The following is a 10,000-nucleotide window of genomic DNA, read 5'->3' as shown; positions in this document are numbered from 1 at the left end:
CCCCTAGAGGAGAAGCCGTAAAAATGTTTTATGTAGGAATAGGTTGGTTTCTGTGCAATAAAACCCGGAGCCATTGAAAAGCAAGCTCCTGTGTAATTACAAAGACAGAGGAGATCGCTTCCATATGTCTGAGTGGGTGTGAGGGGCCCCGAGCCCGCATCTGTTCTCTTTGTTCTGGAGGGAGAAAAGGGAGAGAAAGAAAGAGAAAACAGAAGACAGAAAAGGGAAACGGGGTCTGGTGGAGAAAATGACCTCGCGATAAACCCCGGCCAGAGCCGCTCCGCCTTTGAGGATCAAGGCACGGCAACATCTGGCCCGGCCGAAAGCACGCTTGATCAATAAATTGTGCTACCAGGCACAGAATCAGAGAGATCTGAGAGCCATTCATTAACGAGCTCGTTAAGTGATTGATATGCTTAATTTTCCTGTCAAACGCGGACTTCCCTTGTAAACATGTCAATTGAGAAAAGTTCAAGCTTGTCACTCGGATTTATGGCTGGAATAACATGTAGGTGGAAAAGAGCGACGCGTCCCCTGTGGCCCGTGTTGTTTCCTATTGCAGCGGGGCCAGGTGCCGCCGTGTCCTCCTGCCTCCCTCCTCCTCCTCCTGCCCACAGCTGAGATAACAGAAGCAGAGCGCTCGCTGGAAGCGCCCCAGAACTTGGCCCGGCAACAATTAGCCCGTTAATTTGTTTGCCTTGATAAAGCTTCAGGGTGCTTTGAAGGGTTGGAGTGGGAACCCAAATCCCACCTGAAATAGCTGCACGTCCATTACCCACCACTGGAGACTTTAAGCCAACGCGGCAGTGCTGGCTTCTTCCTCTCGTGCTTTCTTGCAGAGCCTTGCCACGAGTCCGAGTGTTGCACGCTCATCTCCATTGTGGTGTTTTGGGGTCTGGTGCACGGGGATGGCGAGGATGCTCCTGGAGCATCACCCTGCCGCTCGCAGGGACCCAGGCACTGCCATCAATAAGCCTCTTTGTGCCTGACTCATTTTTATTTCCAACTTCTATCAGCAGCCATCGGATCGACACCTTCGTTCCCTTCAGCGTATTCCCTCTGGTGTCATTTTTTGATAAATGCCAAGAACAGCCTCGCAGCAGGAGACCATTATCCTGTGACATGCTCCACTCTGCTCACATTATCGCTAAAATAACACGGACGCTCGCGCGAATCCCGCAGCAGCCCTGGCAGGGACCAGCGGCCAAAGGACAGGGCTGCCCAGTTGGCAACTGGTGGAGATGGGTAGGGCACAATGAGTCCTCCCCATAGAGGGGGAAACATCCCAAGTGTTCAGCTTTTATATGTATCCCACTTCATAATTGACGCTAGGCACATTTCTCCTCGATTTCGGAGTTATTCCTCTTTCCCTTTCTTTTTCTCATTTCCTCCCGAATTTGCCCGTATAACCACACTTTTCTTGAAAGAGGCAGAGTTCTGGGCCCTCCCTGGACAACGAGAGTCCGATCCTGTTCCCTGCACGGCAAGGATTTGCCATCGTTTTGCATTAGCCTCGCACGATCTCGGTATTTATTTTTGCTAATATGACACAATTAAAGGGTAATCGTATCTGTACCTTTCATATCGTGTCAGGCAAAATGAACACTGTGAGAAGGATGATGCTAATGTGACACGAGAGGACACAGTTAACGCGACGAAACGTTCCGATTGAGTTAACGCAGGGGTGTGTGGGGGGGGAAGGATGGTGCTGCTGGTCCCTGCTGCTCCCCATTGGAGCCGGTGCCTCCCAACACCCCACAGGCAGCTGGGATGGGACCATCGTGGGGATGGAAGGAGAAAAACCCGTGGGCTGACGCTGTGAGATGGCTCACGCCTCGCTGGCTGCTTCCCCTCGCGCTGCCCAAGCTCCGCTCGCAGCATCCCCAGCACTTTGCACACTGAGGAGCCCTCGCCATCTACAACTTTGAGGCATGGTGGCCAAACTTGGGGGAAATAATTAACAATTATTTCACAGGAGAAGGTTCCAGCTGGAGCAGTATCTGGTGGTTGAACATATATCTACCAAAGGATTGTTATTTAAGCAATAACCCTTGAGAAATTGGTCGTTACCAGCATTAAACGACTCAGCCCATTGCCAAGGATGGTTAACGCTCTAATAAACTGGTCATTAACTGCAGTAACAATGAATTTCGAGGGGATTATTGCTATTATAAACCTTAATCAATGGTTTATAACAGCAATAATGTGGTCCTTTCTTTTAATGGTAAGTAGTGCGGCATGAGCAGCCTGCTTGGAAATATTTTCGGCCTGGCTGATAAGACAAAAGCAGGCGTTGGGAGCTCTCCAACTCTGAACACTTTTGGGGAGGAAGAAAAGGCTCAAGGAGGTCACCCAGAGAGGTGGGAAGGGGTGGGGTGGGATAAGAGGATGGGGTGGGGATGTGATGAGATGGCATGGGGTAGCCATGGCCTTTAGTTAGCTGCTTACCTACCGCGTGAAACAGATGAGGAACAGGAAAGGCTGACACTCAACCTGAGGTAGACATGCCAAGGCCCCAGTTTATGTGAGCAGGTGAGGAAGAAGCCAGTGATGGAGGCAGGAGAGCCCCTGCCATGCCCTTGGGACCCGCAGACCCCAGTGCAGATGGACAGGGAGCAGCCCTGGCACACTCCCCTCTTGCTGCGCATCCCCGAGGAAATAACCCCCGGCACTATAACAAGGGAGCAGCCTGGCACCAGCCTCCCTCCAGGCGGCTTAAAGAAGCATTCCCCGTCCCGAGCAAGCGGAGCTGAACCAAAGTCTGCAGCTTGGAGGACTGCACGCTCCGTGCTCCCGCAATCCCTGGCTGGGCCAGGGCTCAGCTCTGCTCCCGGCCGGGGAATTATCTCCGCTCCTGCTGCGAGCAGCTGGCCTTCGAGCTGGGGCTCCCAGGGGAGCTCGAGCCGCACATCCCAGCCGAGGAGCCAGTGTTAATCACACCCTGACTTCTGCGGAGATTTTCTCTCTCCCGTGCTTGAGGTTTTGATGGATCCTCAGAGCAGGTGCTCAATCCCTGCCCTTATCCCCATGCTCCCGCTCGCCTTGTCCTGTGTGAGCCAGGGCAAAGCCACGGGAGCTTTGGGGCTCTGCCTGGCTCAGGGCAGTCCCCGATGCCCTACGTACCTTGTGCACAGGGCTCTCCTCCCCCAGATGTCCACGTCCCCTGTTGCTGGACGCTGACGCTTCTCCCTCTGCTTTTCTTTTTTTTTTTTTTTTTGAAAGAGGGCTGCAATGGAATAAATTGGAAAGTTTACTTCATGTAGCACGGAAATAAAAAAGCTCATTCAGAAAGTTAATGATTTATTTTATAGTTTCATTATCAGGGTCACATTACTCAATAGCATTTCAAACATGTCATTTGTACAAACTATGGTAATTAAAATTTATAACGTACTTCATCAGCGGCATATGAATCTTTTAGCCAGCACTCTGCTGTCATATAAACAGTGTAATTTCAGCTGCAATTCACCCTTTATTGGCTCTCATTTGTGATTTAACAGCCATCAATGACTGTGCTATAAAGAATAAATTAACCATCCGTAAACCTTATGATGACAGGGACAGTCAAACAGACTTAAACTGCCTCCACCAGCTCTGGTTAGCCAACAGCCATCAGGCACAGGAGGTGCCACGTCGAGGTGCCACAGTGCCATGCACGAGGTGCTGAGGGTGCTGGTGGTGTCCCCAGTGCTCCCAATGCTCCTGGTGCTCCCATTGCTCCCATTGCTCCCAGAGCTCCTGGTGTTCCCGGTGCTCCCAGTGTTCCCGGAGCTCCCCATGGCCCGCCCCACGCAGGCAGCACAAACCCAAACCCCAGCAGCTCCAGCCCCAGGCTCCAGCTTTATGGATTTGAGAGCAAATCCACCACGAGCCATTTCTTAATCGAGGGCTCCTCGCAGCCGGCAATTATCCGGCGGCTTATTTGCGCCCATCTTCTGCAGAGGGAGCAATACGTTTTAATGGGATCCCTCCTATGCTTAGAGCTGACACTGTACAAAGCTAATAAATGATATGGATTGGATTTGTTACTGAGACATCTCCAAGGAGCCTGGGTCATACAGGCCAATAAAATTGGCCTCATAAATTTACCCTGACACACAGGATTACTCCAGCATTGCTGAGGTCACCTTCTCCCACTGATTTATTGCCGGCCCATGGGTTAATAATACTGTTTACGGGGCGGTTGTTTTCCCCTACACGTAGCAGATATTAATCAGCGCGTCCCGGCCTTTTCGGCGCGCCGTGGGCGGGTGCGGCGCTGGGGGACTCGGGATGAGGACGTGGTGGTGAGGGCAGGCGTGATTGATTTTCCTGGCAAGGCTTTTCGTGGCCACAAAACCTCCCGCAAGCCCTCGGGGGAAGCGACAGCTCCCTGCAGCAGGTCCTTGCAGGAGGGATTCTGACATCCAGAGCTGCAGCTCCTGCCCGGGCTGCACGGTGCCTCTGTGCCCATCTGGGTGTGCAGGACGGCGGTTTGCCCAAGGCAGCAGTCTTTTCCAGTGCTCACCAGAGGCAGAGCACTTTCACTGCCTTCATCACTCTCAGGTGAAGCACTGCTCCACCAGCTCTTGTTCTGTAGGAACCCGGAGGAGCTCGGATTTCCCCCGGGTCAGTGCAAGGGCAGTCCCTGCAGCAGCTGCAGCCCTCTGTCTGCAGGTATCCAATGACCTGTGCTCCTCTTCCATGCCACCCAACTCCGCTTTGATGGCTTAAATAGTGCTGGGTGCTAGGAAGAACTGCAGGGGGATGGCATCCCCAGTGTGCCCCTGCTCAGGATGGATAAAACCTCCCTTCCCCAGGCCCTGCTTTTCCCTCTCCATAGCAGAACTTTGTGCATCCAAATCCACTTAGAAGTGAGAAGAGGGGAGCAGGAGGCAAGTGGGGCGGCCCTGGACCTCCTGGGCAGGAGCAAGGAGCCTTATGTCAGCATGTGTCCATCTGTCCATGTGTCTGCATGTCCCTCATCTGCCCATGTGTCTGTGCGTCCATGTGTCCATCTGTCTATGTGTCCATGTGTCTGTCTGCCCATCATCTGTTCATCTGTCCATGCATCTGTCTGTCCGTGTGTCCATGTGTCTGTCGATCTGCCCATTTGTCCGCGTATCCGTCTGTCCGTGTGTCTGTCTGTCTATGTGTCCAAGCATCCGTCCCCACGCAGTGACGTCCCCGCAGTGCTCTGTCCCCATCCCCACGCGCTCACCCCGCAGCCAGCCCTGCTCCTGCTGCTTCGTGTTCTTCTCCTCCTGCCCTAATCGGAGGGGACAGGTGAGATGTGCTTCAAAACACTGTAATCATATTTTAAATGGAAATGAAATGTGTGAATTAAATGTAAATTACAGCAGAATGGGAGGACAATCACCATTAGTTAAGGTCTGACACCTATTTTTGCAGACCTTTCCTAAATGCCACAACTTGTTTCTCCGCACTCGTGACGAGGACGTGTAATTACGTGGCAGCTGCTCCCGCAGCCGGCGGCTGCCGTGGGGCCGGGGCACTCCCAGCAGCCAGGGACCGTGTGTGGCTCTGTGGAATTACGGAGCAGCAGTGATATTTTTATTCGGGAGCCATGAAAATAAACCTTGGTGTTTTCTCCCTGAAAAGGTGAGGCGGTAATACAAAGGGACGTTTTTATAGAGTCAATTTATTTAAGGGTTCCCCCATTTGCTTTTATATTGGAAAAATATGTGCCCTGTCAATGAGCCAAATTTTCTTCTCTATCCTTCAGCTCACCCCCACTCCTCTGAGCCGCCGTGGCTCCCATGCCATGAAGCCACCAGCAGTGCCAGCCGAGTTCCCACCACGGAAGCATCCATGGTGCACGTGGCACCCATGGGCAGTGGTGCACAAAACAGGCAGGGACAGCCCGTGCTCTTGGGTGACATCTGGGAAAATCAAGAATCTCTGTCCTGAGGAAGATGGAAGCCAAGGGCTGATGTCATCTGTTGGTCATAGCTGCGGTCCCTGGGCCATTTTTTTTTAGTTCTCCGAATACCAGACAGTAAATAGCCAAATGAGAGTGATAGCTCTGACACCCTGACACTGACCAGGACATTTTGCTCAGATGAGTTTAGAATCATAGAACCATTAAGGCTGGAAAAGACCCCTAAGATCCCCAAGTCCAACCCCAATCCCTCCCACCATGCCCACTGACCATGGCCCTCAGTGTCACATCTCCATGGTTCATGAAAACCAGTGACGGTGACTCCACCGCTTCCCTGGGCAACCTGTGCCACTGCCTCATAGCTCTGAGAAGAAACATTTCCTAACATCCAACCCGAATGATGACAAAACACGCATCTCAGGGCATTGCAAATGTCCTCTTCCACACCTGCCGACATTCAGCCACACTCCAGCGGCAGCAAGAACCAGGTTTTCTGCCTTTTTCCCTTCCCCTTTTCAAAGCAGAAGGATATTTGTGCTTAATTTCTTGAAATATTGGACCGGGGGAAATGGAAATATATCATCCCACGTTGGGATAATCACAGCATTTAATTCTGGTTTCAATAGTTCTTACAGTTGTGTATATATGGTACACTGAAACAAAATGTGTTTTGAAATGGAAAAAAAACTCCATGCCATTTAATTCCTAAAAGGTCAACTGAAATGCTTTGGCCTTATCGAAACGATTTTCTCCTTTGATTTTTCTTTCCAAATGCAATTTCGTCAAAATCAGTGCATTTCCACAAATGTTTCACCTTTGGTGAAATGGCATCCTCTGCTTGGGAAGGGGCTCGTGTGGGGCCGTGGGATGGGATGCGCGGCGACGGACACCATCCCATTCCCACCAGCTGACCTCGCTGCTTGGCCCCGTGCTGGATCCTCCCCGCGTGAGAGCGCCGAGAGCATCCGGAGCCTTCCTGCCTGTTTGCACAAAGCTTGCAGCATTGTCAGAAAGGAAAGGGTACCATCTGGTTAGCCCTTGTTTACTGCACACCCTGCCAGTTTGAGCTTATTAATCATATTTACCCAAGTATCTTAATTACTCCCTGTCTAGCGACTTGCCTTGCACTCAGCTGTTGACCCGCTCCCCTCCCCTCTCCCTCACTCTTCTTTTTCCCCACTGCTTTCTTTAAATTCTTTTCTATCATTAATCACAGGAGCGGGGTGGGCAGAGGAATCTGCGGCTGGAGCTCCCTGCCGGCCCCAGCACAGCGCGGCGCGGCTGGGACACCTGCACCCCTGGGGACCGTGGGGCTGGTGCACGGGGATGGGCGTATGGGGCCAGGTGCATGGGGATGGGTGCATGGAGGGGCACGGGGTCAGGCTCTGTCCCCACCGTGCTGGGGATGGCGGCAGGCAGACACCATTACCGCCGGTAATTTGTTGATCCAGGCTCTCCTGGCGCTCCAGCGCGAGAGTGGCACCGTTTTCTTTACGACCTCATAAAGTCACAGCCGAGAGGCCGATTTGGAAAACAAACTGCCTCAGGTTGACAGATAATTAGATACAGGGGACATATTATACGCCTTTGCATATAAATGCGCACCGAAGCACATTGGTTCATCAGAAGTTGAGGCTGCGGGAGGAGCGGGGAGCCCGGCACATCAGGATCTACGCCCCGACGCCGCTGGCTCCATTTTATGGCTGCTCCATCCCCGCTTGGTGGTGGCTGGGAGGTTGGCTTCGCTCTAGGCTCCGTCCCCTGCAGCCACGCGAGCTCCCCGCATCCCGCGAGGCCGCTGCCTGAACCCGGGGTTTAGTGCAGCGGGGAGGAGCGGCTGAGCGGGGATTCATCGCCATCATCTCTATCTCGGTGTTCCTATATCACGGCCAAACCTTGCTCCTCCCGCCAGCGAGCCTGCTGAGAACAGCGGAGCAATTCGGAGATGCCACAGCCCCTGTATTTATACGGCAATTCAGCATCGCGCTCTGCCCGCCCCGAACCACGCGGTTCCAGGTATTAAAGCAAACCAAAACAGTTGGGGTTCCTTTTATGTGCTCCAAGATTTAAGGTGCCATTCAGATGCCTCGTCAGGCTCTCAAGGTTTGCTCTGCCAGGAGATCAGCCCTGCCCCACATCGGGGTGAGCCCTCCTTTCCTGCTCCCCCCACGTCCCCCCCTATTTTTGGGGGGAGGCAGGAAACGTCAAATGAATGGCCCTATTCCCAAGGAGAGCTTCATTATCAATCATTCTCCCCCAGAAAGGGAACATAAAAATGTGTGTGGGAAAGATAAAGCTGTCAGAAGAGGGAAAGGAATAAAAATCCAACCCTAAACCCCCAGCAGCCCCCATGGAAGGAGGTGATATAAATACAGCTGCTGTCACTTTGATGAATTAGATCTTTTGTTAATTAGGATACATGGATGTAAGAGCTGTCTGAGCAGGCAGACCTCTCCTTCCCCTTCTCAGCCCAGGGTGCTGGTGGCCTCGCAGTGCCACGTTGGCACTTCTGCAAGCAACCAGAGCCTGGGCGCATCCCTGGCTGGCACAGGGCTGGGCTGCACCTTTGGTGGGGACGTGGCAGAGTGGCACTGCTGGCACAGCCACAGCCACCCCCACCCAACCGAGCCCTGGTGTCCCCATGGCACAGCAAAAGGGACTCAGCCCAGCTTGGTGTCCCCTCCCCGTGCCCATTGCAAACAGGAACCCCCTGTCCCAGCTCAGTCGGTCACAGCCTTCAGCCCTCCGTGCCCCCCAGCAGCCCCCAGCTCTGCAGGTCTCCTCCACGCCATCCCCCGTCAACGGAGCACCAATGAGTGCGAGGGAGGGAGGGGAGAAAAAGTGCTGTGCTGTGTGGATTATTGTGTGTTTGTCATCTGGAGTGGTATAAGCTGTAGGTACAGCATCTCCCAGCGGTGATTTATGGCCGCTGTCAGGCGGCACCAGCGCTTTGTCTGCTGTAGCGTGGAGGATGAATGCTGCGCTGTCAGCGCGGGCAGGGCAGTCTTTCTCTCGCTCTGCTCCGTGTGCTCGCTCCCCATTTCACGCCGCTGAACATAAACAATCTTTTGTAAACCTGACAGTCACACTTGCTTCTTTGGAAACATAACGCAGCAATGGATGACTCGGCTTTCATCGCCCCATTTCCTGGGCTGTGCCGAAGGGAAGATGGCAAAGGGGAGACCTCAGTGCGATCCCCAAAAAGCAGGAATCCAGGAGCAGCACAGCACTGGGATCACAGCCTGCTCCCTGATGGGTTCCCACGTGCCTAGAGATGAAATTGTCCATGGGGACACTGAGCAGCATGGCAGCTGTAAGGGGCTTGGCCAGGGCCAAGGGGACTTGACCAGGGGCAGACCATTCTCATGAGCAGGTCACGGGGCTGAAGCTCCACATCCAGCTGGAAGCAGGGCTGAAATCAAGAAGCCCTGATAGCTCCCGTGGTCCTGTCCTCCCCAGCCCTCCCCATGACTTTGGGAGCAGGACTGCCAGGCATGGGGCATGGCAGAGGAGGGGGATGGCTTGCCAGTGCTTTGCTGTTTCCTTTTCCAGATGGTTTGCTTTGGAAGTTCCTCCGTGTGAGTCCTGAACATCTGCTGGGGAGGAGCTGCTCGGTATAAATGCAGAGAGGCTGCTGGAAGGGCTCTTTTGGGGCGGTGCATGGCACCCAGTGCCAGCCACAGCCTAGTGGCAAGGTCCTTGCACCCATCTTGTCCTTGTCCCTTTCCCTGTCCTTGTCCTTGTCCTCATCCCAAGGGCGAGGGGCACATGGGCTCCCCATGACCCAGCTCTATAAAACCCACAGCTGCACCTCACGTGGGTCTATGATGGGCCGTGGCTCTGCCAAGGACCCTGAGAGCTTACAAAATGCACTTTTAAATATATTTATACATATATATATATTTGCATAAATCTGAATGAGCAAACAAGCTGCTGTCTCCCATCCTGGCCTTTCCAATGGGTTTTAAAGCAATTATTTATACATGTGAGCACAGTCAGATGGGTGTTCCAGTGCCAGCACCGCCTCTGTGCATTTAGCTGAGAGCGGCCGGGGCTGTGGCATGCAGGAAGCACAGAAAATGTGAGTAACCGGGTCAGGAGGGCAGGGGAGGGTGGAGG

Source organism: Numida meleagris, chromosome 21, assembly GCF_002078875.1.
Source record: "Numida meleagris isolate 19003 breed g44 Domestic line chromosome 21, NumMel1.0, whole genome shotgun sequence".
Lineage (NCBI taxonomy): Eukaryota > Metazoa > Chordata > Aves > Galliformes > Numididae > Numida > Numida meleagris.
This window is presented reverse-complemented; position numbering follows the sequence as displayed.